This window comes from Phyllopteryx taeniolatus, chromosome 20 (assembly GCF_024500385.1).
Source record: "Phyllopteryx taeniolatus isolate TA_2022b chromosome 20, UOR_Ptae_1.2, whole genome shotgun sequence".
In the NCBI taxonomy this organism is placed as follows: Eukaryota; Metazoa; Chordata; class Actinopteri; order Syngnathiformes; family Syngnathidae; genus Phyllopteryx; species Phyllopteryx taeniolatus.
In genome coordinates, this window is record NC_084521.1 from 7779342 (window position 1) to 7799627 (window position 20286).

General features: G+C 37.3%; 2 long non-coding RNA genes across 2 annotated transcripts; one reads left to right on the forward strand and one right to left on the reverse strand.

The window, feature by feature from the left end:
* Positions 1 to 3581: 3581 nt before the first annotated feature.
* On the reverse strand, positions 3582 to 11122 carry LOC133470455 (uncharacterized). The gene is made up of 3 exons (XR_009785984.1): positions 10537 to 11122; positions 5978 to 6108; positions 3582 to 3681 (listed from the first exon to the last, which is right to left on the reverse strand). It is a non-coding gene; the product is annotated as an uncharacterized LOC133470455 (long non-coding RNA).
* LOC133470454 (uncharacterized) lies at positions 7531 to 16901 on the forward strand. Its single transcript, XR_009785983.1, has 3 exons — positions 7531 to 8007; positions 9712 to 9828; positions 11064 to 16901. It is a non-coding gene; the product is annotated as an uncharacterized LOC133470454 (long non-coding RNA).
* The last annotated feature ends 3385 nt before the right edge of the window (positions 16902 to 20286 follow it).

The window sequence follows — 20286 nt, forward strand, 5'->3', positions numbered from 1 at the left end:
GATTTTTACTGATTCGTTTTCTGTGCTACAGTAACAATTACTGCTTCATATCCATGGGTTAGATTGTTCCATTTGTATAGCACAAATACACATTATTGCAAATAATTATTTCGATCTATTTAACACTCCATTTTTGTTTTCAAAATGCATATTGCAAATGCCATTAATAAACAATGTGTTGTTCCTCTTATGGCAGCTTGGATTTCAAAGCAATGTGGGTTTTGCCAGCATAGACTACCGAGGAGCATCAACATGAAAATAGAGAAAATTGTTCTCACAACTGGTCTTTGCACCTCCGCTATAGCGTATATTTTTAAGCGATCATTTTTATGGGTTTTTAGAGTCATACGTGCAAGCCCATATTTAAAGTCGCTGTAGTACCACGTTGCGCCGCAACAAGCCGTGCAGCAGATCTACTGGATGGAGATGCAGCATAATTAAGAGAAGAGGAAGCAGAAAAGGTCCCCAACAAATAATATGATGGTTTATTGTTTGGTTTAGTTGAACATTTGGGTGTTTAAATATACATACAATGTTTAATTATTTTTTTGTTGTATGTGATTCTGCTACATGTTTGTTTATAATTACCATAACATCCATGCTAATTTCCAACATCCCCTCTATGGCGTTTTACATTATATGTTAGTGTTAAGCCAGCAGATTTTGTTTATAGTTGGTTGGTTTAAAATGTTAGTGTTTGAAAATACAATCAATGCTTGATTCTCCTTGGCTTCATGTGCAAGTTTTACAGTAAACTTCAACAGGGACTTGAAGCAAGCACGCTGTGCCTCTTATTTAGAGAACTGTGCGAGCAACTGTGAACTAAGGAATGCTTTAAAAAGTACTAGTCATATTATATTATTACTAATAATTTAAAAGCATGTTTAAATCAGTGTGTTTTAATATGTTTAAATGTGATTTAAGTGTGTGGGAAGGGTAACAAACTTAATGATGGTCCTTCCACATTGCAGTTTTTCACCTATTGTGTATCCAAGAAACCGGACTACACTGTACAATATGTCTGCAACAGTGGCTGCATCATTCCCGCTTTCCACGTTTTTGAAGAAGTGGGCATATTGTTAACACTTTTTCAGCTGTACGAGCCTATATTATCCAAAAATCGTGTGTTCCAAATTCACTGCTCAAAAGAAAAGCGGAAAGTAAAAATTGGCAAGTCAAAGAAGAATAGACAGAAAAAATTGCATTCATTCTCCGTCCAAGCAGAACGAGACCCATATGCTTTAGCTGTGATGCACATTTGCAATTTGAAATGCCATTATGAGCCCAAGTATAAGAATTTTGAAAGGACATTTCCTAAAAATCTAGGAGAACAACAAAAATAAATGCATTGAAATCTCCATATCAAGCGACAAGCAGGATTCTTGTCACATTTATCACATAACAATAGAAATAAAGTGCTCACTTAGAGTGGCGTGGAATTTGGGTAAGCACAAGAAGCCGTTCTGATGCAGAAATAATAAAATAATGCATGACTGAAGTGATGGGCACAGTGTTTGAGGCCAAAAAAAGAGGAAATAACAATAATAAAATGAAGCAAATTCCTCTCTCACTTCAGTTCAACTATCAATCTTGATTGATGTAAAAATGGAAATAACATTTCATTTTAGTTTTGTATTTTCATTCGTATACGTATGCAAATGTCTGGATGTTAAGATGAGGATGTATGTGCACTGTTGGGTCGGTTCAATGTATGCGTGTCTCCATCCCCTACCTTTCAGATTAGAGTCTTCTGTAATGGTTTACAAAGGTCAGAGTTTTCACTGGTTGGGATGTAGCAGGAGCCTGTGTTTAAAGGTCGCCACACTATACCATTGCATTATCTTTCTGTCATTTCATAACAGTTTGTCTGTTTTTCAATGGTTCATATCCTCCAAGGCCCAGTGTGACTGCATTTTCTTTAGCTGTGAAAGCAAAGAGGTGCTGCAAGGACAAGAAAGAGCAAGGCTGCACTAGTTACACACACACACACACACACACACACACACACACACACACACACACACACACACACACACAAACACACACACACACACACACACACACACAGACACACACAGTAATTCAGCTTTTTTGGTGAGAGCGAGGATTGCAAGTTCTCAAATGGGTGACTTGGTTTTTGTCCTAAAAGTGAGCAAATCATTGGCCCACTTCGATGCCAGACATACACACAAAAAAAATATTTCTCCAGTTTTTGCTCCTTTTGGTCAAATGTTCTTCATTTTATGTTGGTGGCGCACCAGACCCTCGTTAGTAGTAATAGCATTTGAATTCAACACACCCCATAGTTAGCGAGATACGCAGCCAGGCACACATCTGGAGCCGCCACCGCGCGATACTGTCTCCACTATGCAACAGCGCCCTCTCCGGCCAATCAAATTTTTCATACTGCACACGTCTGAGAAGTCAGGACAATAATTTCACGGGGGGTTGATATGTCTGCTGCATGTGCCATATGCACAGATCTGCCTACTAATCAGCAAGTGTAATTTGGTGGTTTATTGATGAAGTGCCACCTTCACGAGTGAAAATACAATCGACCGTCTTTATGGTTCCTCTTAGCATTTGTCCAGCAATAGGGGTGGGGGGTGGGGGGGTGGTGCATAATGGTTCATTTGTATGAGACAGGACTGCTCCCTCAAAACAGGCTGATTTCAATGAGGCTAAAAAGTGGGTGAAAATGTAAAACTGCTGTCATTGTAGTTCCTTGGGGTATTTTGAGAAAAAGCAAGTCATAAAGATGTTACTAAGACACTCGGGACCCGTTTAAAATTAAAAATAAATGCAGAATATTTCTCCTTTAAGACATACCTGGAGTTTGGTTAATGGATTAGTTTAATTAGGTTTGATTTATAAATAATTTGTGTGTCAATTAGATAACAATCAAAGTTAGCAACGTGCCTAAGGGAAAGCACCTATACACTGAACAATATTGGTCCAGTTATGGTCCCCTGTGGAACTCCATGAACCTTTAAATGCACAGTGTCCTTATTACTGAAATTTATTAACTACAGTGATACTATGATCCACAACGTACGATTTTTGCTTTGAGTTGCAAGCCAAAATTTGAGATACCAGCTAGTTTCAGATATGTTGCTGCTCATTATGTTTGTGATGTGGGTAAACATTCACACCTTTGGGCCATTTAGAGTTCAATTAACCTACCATGCATGTTTTTTTGAATGGGAGAAAACCCACTCATGCACGGGGAGAACATGCAAAGTCCACACAGAAAGGCCTCTGCCTCTCGACTCCACTGTGCTCCCGACCGACTCCCTTTCCTAACAAAGAAACAGAATGCAATTTCCTCTCTAATTTCATCCATCTTTTTTTTTGGTCACACAATTTGGGGAACTGTACCACAAAACATAATTTCATTTATTTTGTTCAGTGGTGCAATTGAATTGACCCAAACGGTCACAACCTGGAAATTACTCAATATGTTACCACAGTAGGTCACCAAGTCACAACCATCCAGGATCTGGGAGCTTTTTCCACACATGACAGATGTTAGAGTCTGGAGACATTATAAGAACATTCGGTTTCCCCATGTGTTAACCTACCTGACTGCTGTTCGGTAGGTATGACATCTGGGGTTGCTGTGATGCTTTATAATGTCATCCCACGCAATTCTCACAGTCACAAGGGGTTCACTTTGAAATTCTGTGAGATATTAACCCACATATATAGTCCTTAATTCATTGTTCTTTGGCATATTGAGATGCATAATAAAAATGATCGATGAAAATGTGACGAGTCTTGTCTTTCAACAAATGGTGTATTTACATTTATTTGAGTGTAGACAAAAAATACACCTTATAAATAGGTAATTTGTCTGAGAAAATATACATATGTAGTCAGCCTTTGATGATGCAGAATGGTGGTAGTGATAAATCAAATTTTCACATCACACACACGCACAGAAGATTCTTATTTAGGTAGCAGTGTGGATTAGCATTGCCCTTTGTGGAGCTGACATTCACCAATTGGACTTAATTAGTAGTGCTGAGCCTATCGCTGACCTTTTGTCATGCAAGCTGTCAATGAAAACCTTTCTGTTGACTTAAATGGAGGATGCTATTTGTTTGGGTAAACAGAGCTCCCCTATTCAGGGTGCTATGTCCATAAATACTGTATTTCCTCAAATAGTGTCCATCACTCTAATAGAGGCCATATCCCGATCGTGAGTGGGTAGTTGCACGCCCTCAGTGTAGTAGCGCATTGTGACGCAACATGCTGTGGCTTCTACTGGAAGAGATGCAGTGTAATTAACAGCAATAAGAAGTGGCAGAGAAGAAGATCTCCGACTAAATTCCAGTAGTTCTTTTTGTTCCCACCGAGCAGAGAGAATATACTGTATACCTGCGAGTCTTTGTGTATGTTCAGTGTTGTACGTGTTGTTGTTTCGTGTGTGTTCAAATAGCAGTTATTGACAGTCTCAGGTCGAACCTGGCTGATGATTGATAATGACTCAATTGTCCTCTGTTTGCACAAACATTTGCATTGTTTTATTTTATTTGGCCATGAGATTTATTGATTTATTGTTTTGTATGTACTTTATCTGACTCATGCCCTGTATTGGTTCACAGGGTGTACCTCTCATCTCACCCAATTTCAGCTGCAATAGGCTCCAGCTCACTTGCAACTCTGGTAATAATAAGCAGTATAAAAAATGGATGTATATGGGTCTTTCCTGAATTGGAGGACATGTCTTCCCCCCGCCCATGAGATCTCAAATAATCTTGGCATAAATAAATTAAATAAATTATAGTTGTCGTGAGACCAAATGTAACTGTAGCTGTAGTAAAAGTAATTCCTAAATATGATTTGAAATACCAAATTGCTCTTGAGTGTCTCCTAAAGTGGCTTTTTTTCCCTCCTGTCCTTCTCCCTCTTGATGGTAACTTCCATACCAAATATAACAGATAAGTTTTAAATCAACTTTATTTGGTAGGATTTTGTGCATGTATTCCTTGTAATTGTTAAGAGTTTTATCTCAGACATATTTTAAATAGTATGCGACCCTCTTACGAAAACCTTTTTAGCCTTTGCGACGAGGAAGAGAAAAGAAAGTGAGCCATGTGTCTCAGCAGAAATTACAATCAACTAATTGTTGTCACTCCAATTAATGCAACTCTGTTACACCAGGTTACTCATGTTAAACTCACCTGTTTGCCCAAGTCTTTAGCCCATAGTTAGCCACCTTTAACATATTCACTGCCTTTGACGGCTTTAGAAGTCAAAGGCTGGAAGTGAATGACTTAAATGTCGTTAGTTAGTTCTGTCTTTTGTTTTGTTGTTGTCTAATCTGTAAAGTGTCCTTGGGTGTCCTCAAAGTCGCTACATAAATCTAGTTTAAAATTCTTATTATCATTCAATAAATAAATTTTTCTCTTTTGCTACATTTGTTCAAGATCAGTTAGCATTGCAGCTAACACAGCTAGCGCATACTCGAGCATAAACTGGCATTGGCATTGATTTGCAACCTTGTTACTTGCAACTCTGTTTGTTACTGTAATTAGAGTAATACTAAAATTCAATTATTATTCAAATAAACTTTATCTTTATTTGGAGAGGATTTATTCAGCAATAATTTATAATAAATAATGTTTTCCAGGCAATCAATATCTGTAACAGGGTTGCGCCAACCACAGAAAAATATTTTTATAAAAATATAAAAATTATTAATAATGAAAAGTGTACTGTTTATGGTTGAGCTGGACGACTCAAATTATATGATGACTTATTACCTGTTCTTGTTGAAAACGTGCCAAAAAAAATAAAATCAATTGTCTATTCTTCACGAATGTTGATGTCTAAATTGTCCTCCAATTCTGGAATGACCCATATGTGAAGAAGAAAGGGAAATAGTACAAATCAGTGGGTACACATATAGTGTTTGCGTGTGGACACCTCCTGTTGTTCGAGCTGTAAAAGCAGCAGCTGCGGTTTGGTTTACCTGAAAGCAGCCAGCCAGCATCCACCAAACATCTTGAACTCTGCCATCAGGGGGCAGTGGACCACCATGAAGCAGTGCTTGTCTTCAGCCTCATTCCTTTGTTTCACAAACATCAGGAAGAACGTTTTAGCCTAGGTAAAAAAAAGAAAAGAAAAGAAGCAATTCTTGAAAATAATAATAATAACAATAATAATGTTTTCCCAAGCATCAGCAATCTCCCTCGATTTCACCTTTGTGCATTACCATGACCTGGATGACTAAGAATGTATACAGACAATTTTTTTTTAGCAAGCACTATTAGATTTTTTATTGATATTGTGACACTAAGTTAAAACTGGCATAAGCAATGATGCTATTAGGCTAACGATTTGAATTTTACATTGCCATGGTCATATTTCCGTGAATCATGACAATCCAGTATTTGTTTCATCAATTGCATTCAGTCCCTTTTATGTTTCAAAGATGATCACAATGTGTATCTGTGGATTTTTGCTGTTCAGAAAAGCTAATGTGAAAGAAACACTTTGAAAGAACACCAACAAAACAAAAGAACATGAAAGCTTGTTTGATGTGTCCACATTCAGATTTCCGGACTACTTTGAAAAAAAAAAAAAAAAAGTGTAACAACATCAGCCATTTACAACTGATCTTGATTATGTGTGATGTCAGTGGCCACAGGGAATCATGCGATAGTTGAGCTTCAGAAGACTTTTCCCCAGCCCATTTGTTGCTTATGTATATTTTATTGGGATCGTTAATTAGTTCATTCTCCCTTGAGACTTCTTGTCATAAATATCTTATCTATTTATTGATTGGATGCTATGTGTGATTGTTTAATTCAGTCTATTCCTGCTCTTGCCAACAGGTGATTTTAATTCCCTTCAATACCTGAATCAATTTCTTAATCTAGGCACCTGTGAACAAGAAGACATGAGCAGGATATGCAAATAATTTGGATTTATTTAATTAATTTAGGATGACGATTTAAAAAAATCAGAAATTGTGACATTCCCTTTTCCCCCCCACCCTTAATTGTGACTGCATTCGTTTGCGCCAACCCCCACCCAGTGGCCCATTCTGTGTTTTCAATTCACTAGGGGATAACTCCATTTTCCTCTTTATCCTCCTCATCATCATGACTGTCATTATGCTTTGCTTGCTTTAAAAAAAATAAAAATAATAAATAAATATATAAAATAAGTTCCCCCCCATAGAGTAATGTTGACTAAGGACACGAAACACACGAAACACACGATAAAGCAATTAATCCACCATTAGTGGGTGCAAGGGCATGAAAGAGGGTGTGACTTTGTTCGAGTGAGGGAGAATAGAATATAAATGTGTGTGTGAGTGGGAGAGAGAGAGAGAAAGAAGAGTGGGAGAGTCTATTGAACAACTGTTGGTACTGCAATCTCTCTCTCTCTCTCTCTTTATAGATCTCCTGTCTGCTGTCTCTTTCTCTCATACGTCCCTGCATCTTATCTGTCTTCCTCCTCCTCTTTTGCATCCATCCTCCCGCCCCTCGTCCATCTCTACCGCCGTATCCCTTTCTCTCCGCTCCATCACTCTCTTATGCCTCATCACACCCGCATGCTCTCCATTTCTCTCTCTCTCTTTCTCCCTCTCAACACTCTCTCATTGGCCCCGCCAGTTTATTTGCCACGGCGAGAAACAACAAGCTCCCTTTCCTTGAATGGACCCCAGATGGGAAGGTGGGAGCTGGAAGAGTGGTAGGAGAAGTGCAGCGGGAGGAGGTGGAAGAGGACAGCTTTTTGTTTGCCATCCCTACTCGGCAGCATCAGTACCAATTCGTCCAGCACCGCATCCTCTGTTTCCTACTGGGATCAACCTCCTCCTTCTTTTCAGGGAGCTCTTCCTTCAACTGGGAGGGGGAGGGAGATCACCACCTCCCAGTTTGCCATGGACCCTCAGGAAGGCATCAGGCTGAAAGAGCGCAGGAAGGGGAGGGAATTTTAGAGGTGCGCCAGGAGAGGCAACACCCTGCTTTACAGGAAAAGGAAGAAAAGCGGGTAAGAGGCCAACAACTGACTCGACCTGTGTTTCTCCTTAGGTGGAGAATCTTCAAACAAAATGTAACATGTCTTCCGTGTTTCATCCAACTTTAGGATATTCGTAGTAATATATATATTTTAACCATATGTTTTTTTTTTAATGTTAATGTCTCATAACTCATTGTTAGGCATCAATCTTTTGGAAAAAAATAAATGGTAAAAGGAAGATGTGGGTACCACATACATTAAAATGCGAGGGAAATGTGAAAGCCAATAAATCACTCTCACACATATTCACACACACACGTACACACAAACAGCTGGATAAGAGACATGCCACTCCCATTGAACTTCTTTCCATGTTTTATTACACCATTGTTGACAACCTGTGGTACTTGCCTATAGTCAAATTATTCTGCGTGTAAATTGCACTAAATGCAAAGGGCAAGGATTATTCCTAATGTCTGATTTTAGCTGTGAGCTGTCAGGGTAATCTGATAAGTCTTTGGGTGCTTCCACTGAATAATCAATACTACTCGGTGTTGCCGACCTTTGATTTTGTATCTGCGTTTGTTCAGGAGAGAAAAGAGTGAAATGATTTCTTGCTTCTCTACGCTGGTGCCCTTAGGTTTTATTTTTTCTGCAGATGGTTTGGGTTGGGCCACACTGGCTGAGTATGTGTTTGTATGACTGCGGGTGGTAAATCTTATCTCTCTGCAGTCTGTGGGTGGGCGGGGGTTTGAGACTGTTTTTGGCTCTGGATATGCATGTGTAATGTGTAATATTCAGGTGGGCGTGCGTATTTATGTGTGCATGTGTGTGTCTCTTAGGATGTTTCGGTGAGGATGGGATGCAAATTAAAAAGTGGAGAGAGACAAAGAGAGGGATAAAATGAACACGCACAGATTGGCTTCATCGGGTTTTATCTACATCATAAAAATACAAATACAAAATTCATTCTATACTTCCCATCCTCCCTATAGTCTAACCTTTTAACATCTCTCAGCTGTCGATCCCATCTTAAGGTGCAGCTTTTACACCTCTGCAGAGCTTTGTCGACTAATTTGATATTTAATCTGTTATTTGGTCTTATTAAAAAAGAAAAGTGCGGCAAAAAATATATTACGATGAGGAGGAGGGGATTAACAGCTCATGATCATTCGGGACATGCTTTTCATTTTAACCAATTCATTTTGAAAAGATACACACCTTGGCAAGAATTCGTCAGATCATTTATTTTCCTCAATTAAATAAATGTATTTGAAAATAGAATAAGGGATGGGTGGGGATCATGAAAATAATTACTACATTAAAATTTCAGAATTTGAAACAGTTGAAAATAAAATCAAAGAAATGAAGTGTCATGTGCTGAAATATGTCATAAGTTGTGCTTGAATTCATATTTTATATTTACCCAGAGGGACACATCCCGAATATATTGATATAGTTAAACTAATTTGTTCACTGCATGTGCTGCACCCTCCCCTCTGTAGTACAGGCCGTGTGTTAATTTCTAGTGCTGTGGGCCTTAGACGGTGGGGGGTTTGCTGGTGCTAATGAAGCACACGGGCCCACCAATACACCCAAGCAGCTCCTGGAATGACCTCCCTAACCTCACGTCCCCCCCCCCCCACCTCACCCCATACATGTGAAACCTCACTTCACCCCCACCCCCACCCCCCGCCCCCCCATTACCAATACCTTCCCTACCCCGACCCACAGCCCCAGTTCTCATTACGACAGGACCGAGCAACAGTGGCAACAACAGTAGCAGCGAAAGCCAAAAGTCACCAACGGAAGCTGGTCAAAGACAGGCAGTGCAGCAAGGCTGTGGCTCAGGTAAGAGCCTTGCTGTGGAAATTGATCGTCTTTATCTTTACCTTCATGTCCATTACGCTCTCACCTCCAGTTTTGTTTCCAGAAGTGAGGAAATCTAACCTAAGCTTTTGTGCTCCATTTTTAATTAATTTTTTTTTTTTTTATTCTGTTCCTGCCCTACACACACACTGCTAGCTTATGGGTCATTCCAGAATTGGAGGACAGTTTAGGCACCAACATTTTTTGTTATGTTTAAAGAAAAAAAAAACGGGTAAAAGGTAATAAAATATTATAATTTGATTCATCCGGCTCATCCATCAAGAGTAGAGATTCTCTTATAAATGTTATCTGTGTAATTATCTGTGCCCTGCGCCTGTTATAGATACTCAGGCATCTGAAAAACCTATTTCAAAAACTTAGCTGAGCAAATTCTTTACAATAAAATAAAGAAAGTTACATTTGGTTTTAGTATTACTCTAATTTCAGTAACAGAGATGCAAGTAACAGGTTTGCAAATCATTGTTAATGTTACAGTTTTTGGTCAAGAGTACATGCTAGCGATGTTAGCTGCTAGGCTAACTGGTCAAGAGTAAACAGATTTATAATAATAATAATAAACTAATTACAGTAACAGGGTCGCAAATCAAAGGGATTGAATCTGTTTAAGTGGCACACTCCATTATGGCTGAAAACATTGAAAAAATATCAAAAATAGAAGAGAGGACTTACAGGTCTACCCATGGTCAGAGCAATTAGCGTGATGATGTCAGTTCTGCTGAGTTATGCTGCTCACTATTTTTCTCTTCCTCTAGATGGCTAATAAAGTTTCGGTAACAGGGCTACGTGTATGTTGAGGGATACAACTTCAAAGTATAATTACTTCAATTTAAGATATGTTTTCAACAAAACAAAACGTTTTAAACTTACACGGAAGACATCCCACCAAAAACCTGATTCAAAACATAGTTTATGTGTTGTATTTGATGTAAGTTGATCATTAAGAGGGAAGGACAAGAAAGAAGAACAAAAAAGTCAATTTTCTGGGGTGCTCAATAGCAATATGATATTACAAATAACATTTATGAATCTTTACATACATTTTCTCTCAGGCCAGGTGTAATTTACACAACAAATACATGTTTGTATTTTGTGCATGGATTATTTGAAATTTTATGGAGGGAGAGAGAAAATGTCTTCCAATTCTGGAATCACCCTCATATTGAAAATGCCACCATTGTGAATTTTCTCCTTTGCAGAGGAGCCATTGATGGAACTTAGTCTCACGCTGCAGTGAGGCGTCTTCAATCAATGCAACTACCACCTTTCTCAATCTGTTTATGTGTCTGTTTGCCACTGGCGCATGAAGAAGGGCTGCTGATGGCAGCAGTGATGGCCATGGTGGTGGGGATGTGATGATGCAATGGCAGTGGAACTGCTCACATGGTTTCTGGTTAGCCTCCTGCGTATATTGAAAGACTCTCTTCGGTGACGGGTATTCTTGGGTGGATAATACGGATCACGTTGTTATTGCTTAAGAATACGCGTAGTCGAGGAGAGTCCCCTCTTCGCCCAACACCTGACACCCACCCACCCACTTCACCTTACCACACCTCACCCCAACACCCTACCCATCCAGGGGAGGACTATTCGTTTGGGTGGCTCTTCTTTGAAGATGAAATCATTGCAATCTTTTTTTCTTTCCCTGCCTTCATGCATCTGTCTTTGTGGCGACGGGCAGATCTTTTTCTTTTCTGTTTGTCTGCCGTGCTGCTTTGAGATTGTTTGCTGAAAGAAAGAGTGTGACTTAAAAACAGGGTCAATACATACCACAGTAACCAGAAGCAGTGATTTCATTCATTTTGACATCAATATGACATTCGAATTTTCCTAGGATGACCAACCTAGTTGAAGAACAACTTGCCAGCCTGTTCCATCAATCCATCTTTTGAAGTCCCAGTAAACTGAAAGTAAATAAATGTCTTTATAAATTTGACACACCACAAATAAGAGTCTTGTTAACAACCTTACCAAATTTGAATGATTACAAAAAAAAAAATAATAAAATAAAATAAAACCTGTCAAGTACAGAAAATGAGGCTTCAAAATCAAAACCACGCCCATTTTGTATATAGTGGGGAATCGGCGACTGATCCTGGATGCCCTAATATGCGAGCAAAATTTCCAAGGCGAGACTGAATCCAGTTGGCCAACTTATTCCTCCCACAAAATGAACAAAAATAAGTAATTGGGAACCCAAGGGGTGTAACATTTTTAGAATGTTATCTTTGAATTAAAAAAAAGAAAAGAAAAGTGCATTTTTCTACTTTCGGAATTACCTTTCAAATGATGCCAATCTAAATCTCATTGTCGATATGGACATTTTGCATATAAATATCGTATGTGGTAAATGCTGCATTCATTTGTCAATTCATCAATGTAGGTTCAAACATAAAAACAGAGAAATTAGATATTAAAAATGAAATCTTTGGGCATTTTGTCACATTTCATTACAAAAAAAGAATAATAATATTGTATCACTTTATTCGTGAACAGAAACAATTCATAATAATTCATGCAACCCTGTTTGTAATAATAATAATAATATTACAAAAATGATACATACACAGTACAAATACAATTATATTATAAAAATAAAATAATAACAATAATAATGATTATTACTACACATATTGATGCACATTAATTAATTTCAACGGGTGTGCATTATTTTATGATTAGCAGATTAATTGTGTGCATTTTCGCAGCAGAGCCTCACCCTATTCAAGTCACTGTACATTTATTATTGTAGCGAGGCAAGCTAAGCTGCAGTTTAGTTTCCCCGCTCCCCGCCCGTTTATCCCCTTTTTATGCAAATGGTTGCTCAAACGCCATTTATCTCGGTGAGGTTTATGACACTTGCATTATGGTTCTTTCTGCTGAGCTACGCAAAGGAACACACTCACATGCGCACACTCCCTCGCTGAGAAAACAAAATCTACCATGACTGTTCGACAGCTCAATTCATGCATTGCGGAGCGAGGCATTATACAATTACTCCTCGCTCAAATGGTCTAGAACTACAAGCGGGACAGTTTGCGACCTGCCAACGCACCATGAATATGGATCCCCTCCTCTATGTCTGATAGCACATTCTGAATCTTAACAGCCATGTAAAATCCATTTAAACACATAATAGGATCAAGTGGAGTCAGACAGTCATGTCCTCATCCATGTCACGTCTCAGGATGATCCGCTGGAGATTTCCTCATCATGCCGGGCGAGAAGAAACCATATTTCCACGCTTCTTATATATGAAACCTAAAATCTGATTTGCATTTCTGAAGCGTATTGTAATGCAGAACCGACCCAAGATTGATTACACAATAGCATTTATTTAAAACCTGGATTTTTTGCCATGCTACATCGTCATTTAACATCATGATTAAAATAGTACAAATATATAGTTTAAGATCTCACATGAATTATTGTTCATGTATGATTATATTTAATTTCAACTAGTACAGAGGCTTGCTCGAATGTATAAGAACGTCAAAAGTGGTGAAATCACAAAAACAAAAATCACTCTGCAAACCAACACCTAAACATTTTGGATGTTAAAAAATTAGATTTGAGATTAGGTTAAATGAGATTAGATAGTTTTGTGTGAGGACATCCTTGTGTGTTGATTTGCAGGTGTGTTTCTGTGTTTTGATGGCTTGGTGTTTCTGCTGCTAGGCCTCGTCTGGCTACTATCCACTGCATCATTTGTGTGCTTTTCACACGTTCTCTAATGTGCTCTAAATTTAAAATAAGTGTATATGGGTAATTCCAGAATTGAATGCCAATTTATGCACCAGCATTTTTGAAAAACTTTTTTTCCTTTTCAAGAAACAGGTAATAGATCATCATATAATTTGAAATCATCCAGCTCAACCATCAACAGTAAACTTTATATTCGGATATTATTTTATTTGTCATATCTGTTACAGATACTGAAAAACGTATATTCCTAATTTTTTTTCCCAGGTAGATTTTATTTGAATTTTAATGACATTTTAAGATATCAAATTACAGTAACAGGGTTGCAAATTGACGCTAATGCTAAAAATAGAAGAGCCATGGCCAGCGCAAATAGCCTGATGATGTCATTTCTGCTGAGTCATGTAGCTCACTTTTTTGTCTCTTCCTCTAGATCACTCAAAAGGTTTTCGTAACAAGGTTTCTTGTATGTTGAGAAACACAGCATAATTACTACTTCAAAATATGTCTGTGATAAAAAGATGTTTAAACAATTCAAGGGAGACATATATAAGTCATCCCTGAAAAAAAAATCTGTTATATTTGATATGTAAATTGATAATCGAAAGGGAGGGACAAGAGTAAAAAAACAATTTATGGGGTGCTCAGGAGCCACCTGACATTTTAAATTATATTTAGGAATGGCTCTTATTAGAGCTACAGTTACAGTTTGTCTATATGTGTAACAATCATTTACACATCAAGTACACGTTTCTGTATTTTGTTTGTGCATGAACTATTTGGAAATGTCACAGTGTGTGTGTGGGAGGAGGGGAGGAGGCCAACAAATTTTTTCCAATTCTGGAATGATCCATCTTGTTTCTGAATTGGGTCTATATTTGGTAGTCCCAAACTCAATACAAATATCAAATATAACACACTTATAATGTATTCCTCATGATAGTCTTTATGAATGAGTGTTGGAGCTAATAAAATCATCACCCCTGTTGAATGGCTCATCAGTAATAGTTTGGTTTCTAGTCCTATGCCCAGTCTCAATTACGCGTATGTCTCTGTTTGTTTGTCGTATGTCAAATGATTTGGCCAAGATGATCAATTCAGCATTGTTTGCTCTTATTGATTATGGTAACAGTGGTTTCTTGTATTACTGATGTAGGCAGTCAAGATCTGCTGCGAATCATGTGGTTGTGCCTGCAATTTCAATCCTCTGTATTGATAAGATGTTACTGCTCTTGCTGCTGCTGATAATGCTGCTGATTCCTATTAAAGCTAAATAGGAATGAGCAGTCAATGCATTTCAATCATTTCATTATATTTTCCCATTCATATTGTTCCTTGTTTTGGTCAGCAAATCTTAACTTTGGGGAAAAAAATAAAATAAAAAAATCAATCAATGCCTCTTGAGAAAAACAAAAACAATTGAGAATTTGTTTTATTTAAATTATATTTTTGACTCATAGTGAACACTGCAATTTAGTGTAATTTCTGTGGGCAAAAAATATTAACAGGCCTCATAAAATAATGTTGGGCTCTATTGTATCTTATCTTACTAAATTCTGAGAAAAACAAGAACGAACAATGATTGTATACAGTTCATTGAACATTTGAACAAATGTCTTCGTTTTACCCTGTCATTGACATTTAAATAAGCTCAGTCCAAATTGGTTATTTAAAAAACAAAAAATGAAATCAACCCAATTGCAGCAGTATATTTTGCAGCCATCTTGAATTTAGCATCCAGCCTACAGATGCCCATTCGTCACGTTAAATATTTTGGAGTAAATTTCATTGACTATGGATGGCAGCATGGCTCAGGTGGTTGAGTGGCCCCCAGTTGTTCCTGTATTGTGATTCTGTGAAAGAGGCAATATTGGAAAATCGGTTTAGGAAAAATGGTTTCATTTAAATTTAGCTTCGCAAGCCCTTGAATGACTGTCATTCTGCCAATATTGCCGGTCTACTGGTCCCAATATTGATCTATATCGGAAAATAATGACAATGTTATTAGCTGTAGCTATGTGGTTTAATAGACAATAATGTATCAATGTACAGTTTGTATTAAACATAGAATGAATGCAACTGACTCAGACAGATAGAATAAACTGTATTCATAATTCAAGAGCTATTTTCCAAAATGCACAAATCCATTTGGATTATTTAAAAATAAATAAATAAATACAAAATAAATAAATAAATGGATTTGCCCAGACGTGCTAATTTTGCAAACATTTTAGCCCACTAAAGTACTAATTAATGATTTTTTTTTTGTTCTTTGAGATTATGCTTTCTGCCAAAAATGGAATGGAAGTGCAGTTTGCAGCACATTTAATAGATAATAGATTGCACACTAAAGGAATTGAATTTGGCGTTTATCAAAATTTGGATTTAAGGTCTTTGTATTTCTTTTACATATTTGTACGAACTTGAACAACTCAGACTTAAATATAAACAAAAGGTTTTCAGTTATTTATGGCAGAAATAATTACATTTGTATGAGTACCCAGATGCCCTGCTACACACATAACGCGAAAACAACTGAAATTGTACAAATTTAAATGTAAAATTGTAATTAACAATGCCACTAATTTTATCCTGTTAGAATAATTATCACAATTAATTTAATTAGACAACCAATTGATCAAATTCACGATTATCATGATTTATTTATGTTTTTATTTTTTAATTACTAAGCCATGGCCTGTTGTTAAGATTCTTGAGCAATGTTTTCTTCCATTTAAGCATTTCTTCATTTAATGAGTGGGGGATAAAACTAAAGTAAATAAATAACTTAAATTACACAATTTGCAAAAGACCTGAAAGACAGTTCTCATAATGCTGCTTGTTGTAAATACAGTAATGCAATTGGATTATTCCTGTGAATTGCATGTCAGTATAGTGGAATTTTTATTTTAGTATATCAATGTGTGGAATTTGATGGCGGTCCATAATGGCTGTATCAGTAACAAGAAATTGTGCAAATTGAATTGTAAAACTGTATTTAAGAATAATTGCCATTTATTTTAACCTGCTATTATAATTCTAGTAATTTAGACATTGTTAAATTAAAAAATATTTTTTTACTTACCATGCCATGACTTGATTGTTAAGAATATTTTGCAATGTTTTCCTCCTATTAAACAATTGCTTAAGATATTTTTTTTTTCAACAAATAAATCTGTGAAAAGTAGTTATGATAATGCTGCTGTCAACAATGTAATTAGATTATTGCTGTGGTGTACATCAGTATGCTGGAATTGAATAAATATGTCTTTTAAAATGTGTTTTTCTTTCAGAAAATTACTTTGAATTTTAATAAAGATTGAGATTCTTCATTACTTAATTTTAGGGTCTCCCAGTGGGGAATATCAGATGCAGGCTCAGCGGGTATTGGAGCAGAGCTGATTTTATGGCCAACAACTTCGTGTAATGCACACAATTATGGAAATTATAACTGAACAAAAAATCCATTTGGGAAAAGACGCCACAAGATATCAATGAATTCAAAAACATATTTAGATATATGTGGGGAATCCAAATGCATTTCTAAAATTATAATATTAAACAAAATTGTGCCGATGTTACAGTGTATGTCAAGTAATACTGGAGTCTAAAACAGAATAAGCACTATTAAATGTGGCACAATGTGAAAAACCAACCATTGTTTCGGTGCTACTGCTTTGGTTAGCAACAAGTAGTCTATGCATTCTCAGCCATTTATTGAAAGGGACAAACAGTCAAATACACAAATGCAAAATGAGAACACCTGTAAGAAGCTACAGTAGGCCAAAATTCAAAACTAGTTAAGTTAGTTAAGTTCCTGACAGCACTCACTAGGCCATGCCCCTGAAAGGCACACATGCTGTATCACATTTATTTTTTTTTGGGTGATTTTCTGCTTGACCCAACACATAGGAATTACATTTCATAAAATACTTTTATTACATTACACGCTTCTATAATGTCTAGAATGTTTTTAAACATCCATCCATCAATTTTCAACACCGCTTATCCTGGTTAGGGTCGCAGGGCGCTGGAGCCTATCCCAGCTGACTTCGGGCGAAAGACGGACTACACCCTGAACTGGTCGCCAGTCAGTCGCAGGGCACATATAGACACGGACAACCGTTCGCACTCACATTCACACCGTCACTGAGTGGGAACTGAATCCACGCTGCCCGCACCAAACCCCCAAAAGGTGTATCCCTGCTTATTCAAGACTTTTACGGGTTTAAATAAAGAACGCATGCATTAAACTCATAAGCCAAGGTACCACTATGTACTGCTTACCCTTCTTCTTCTGAGAAACATTTTCACCTCAACAAAACATTCTCCTACATATCAATAATAGATTTTAAAATTTTTATTTCAGCCGTTAATAACAAAAACAACAAACCTCAATTGAGAAAAGTCTAAATTTTGTTACTACATTTTAAAATGTTTCATTTTGTAGTACATACAATTCGTCAAAAGTGGACAGCCCACAGCTCAAGTGACGAGATTTTTTTCCAGAATAAAAGCGTGGTTTGAAGTGCTCATACTCTGACAACCGTCTGACCATGAGCCAATGCTAATTCACTTAAGTGCTTTAAGTGGCAGTAATGTGTGTTTCAAACTATAGTCCACTCAACTAGAAAGGCACTCAGTTGAAAAACCTCCGCCAAGTTTAGGGTTAGCATATCAACAGGATATCAGGAGATCACTGCCAAATAATAGTTTAAAACAAATATATTTATATTTATTTGTAGCCTTATTTTGCACACAGCCCCATCGCCCATAAAACAGTATGCACATTTGCACCTACCTACATTTTTGTTTTTTAGTTGTACTGCTCCTTTAATTTGCTCTCTTTAGTTTGTCTTTTTTTACATTACCAAACCATGACATTTTAACAAGGGTTTTTATAGACCTTTTCATAATGTTTGTAAACAATAGGGGCCAAATATTTTTGGTTGGCAAAGAAGTGATTGACTACCGCTGACCTGAACTGAAGCGATGACAAAACATGTGTTTGGGGACGCGCCGCCAGATATACCCCAAAAGTCTTAGGATAAATGGAGTACATGTCGTAAATAGTTGTACTAGGCACTTCTAAAGGGCCAGAAGAGCCAAACCGCCATCATTGGGTTTTTGGAAGGCATTTTCTCACAGGTATTATGATGTCATTTTCTATCCTTTTGGGTAATCTCTTGCCTTTTATATAAAGGTCTAAACCCATACATATACCATGTTTGGGTTTAAAAAAAAATAATAATAATAATAATTCTGGTTTCCACAGACAGGACACCTTTAAAAACAAGTGACTCAGACAATGACGGTAGTCATACTGAGGACACCATTAAAGAATCAAGTCTTGACACATTGGCCAAATATGATCAGTGTTATGACACGATTAGAAATTTCTTCCCAGTCAGGATTGACCAATCAGAGAAAAGGGCTTTACCCAAAAGACATAATTTGTGTATATAAGCCCGTGTTTTGCCCATTGTGCTTCAGACTCTGTCGGGAGATGTTCATGAATTTGTTCCTCTGCTTTTGAAAATAAATACTTTGTGACCACAAGTGATAAAACTCCAGCCACTTTTTCCTGTTAGACTGCCATTTTTCCAGCTCCAAAGAAACAGTCATTTTTTACATAAGCTCCAGAGTATTGCTCAAGGTGCTGGATGCGGAGGAAGAGACGTGATCCCGACTTTATCTAACCCTGCCTGGGGTCTCTGCCAGCCTGCAGTCAGCGATTTTCCCAACATCAGTATGAAAAACATGTTTGGTTGGGTTCTCACTGTTAAAAAGGACACATCTGTGCCATCAATCTGAAATATTATATCATTTAATCCACATAATTAGCCAGTCCCTCAATTATCATGTTAAATATGCCTGAATTTTCACCTAATATTTTCATATTTGCAATTTTGTTTTGAAGCAATTCCTCACATTAGAGTATGTCTTTTCGACAGACACGTCACACATTCAAACTACGGCGGTAGAGAACAAGGCCAAAATCTTATGAGCCCTTTACCCTGTTTTTTTCAATCGCTCTGCTGTCTTCAAATGACATACAAGGGCTTGTTTAAAAATTGTGTCATCGGAGCTATTGCCACCAGGAAGCACGTGTGTCGTCATGGTTAAAGGTTTTATACATTTTATATCCACTGTAGCTTTCCCACATTCCTCTTTTGGCATTTTCACGAGTGATAGCTAATGCAGTCCGTTTAAACAATGTTGAAAAGGTTATTTGACGAGCTCATTCCATAGTTCAGAATGCAGATGGCTTTCAATACTTTAATTAATTGAATTATACTTCCTTCTATTCGTTAATTAACTTCTATGAACTTACAATTGCCCCATTGAGTGCCTTTATTCCAGATCAACCACTGTTACATTCCTGTATAATGAACACGCCAATGTCAATAGCTCATCATGCACTTCAGATGAACTGTCAAGTCTATCAAGTCAAATGTTTACTCATCTGACAAGAGACGAAGTTCCCACTTAATGCTTAGGAAAATGCTTGACTACAACAAAATAGATAATCTAAAAACAAATTTTTGCTGAGGCTGGTGATGGGTTTGGACCACCTCCAACCAAAAATAGAGCCCTCTAGGTTTGGGTGACTCGAGCCACATTACTTGACTCGACTCACCATTTTTAGGACTTGACGCTGATGGAAAGTGCTCGGAAGATTCGGAAATTTGGATACAAGGATTGTTTTCTAGACAACAG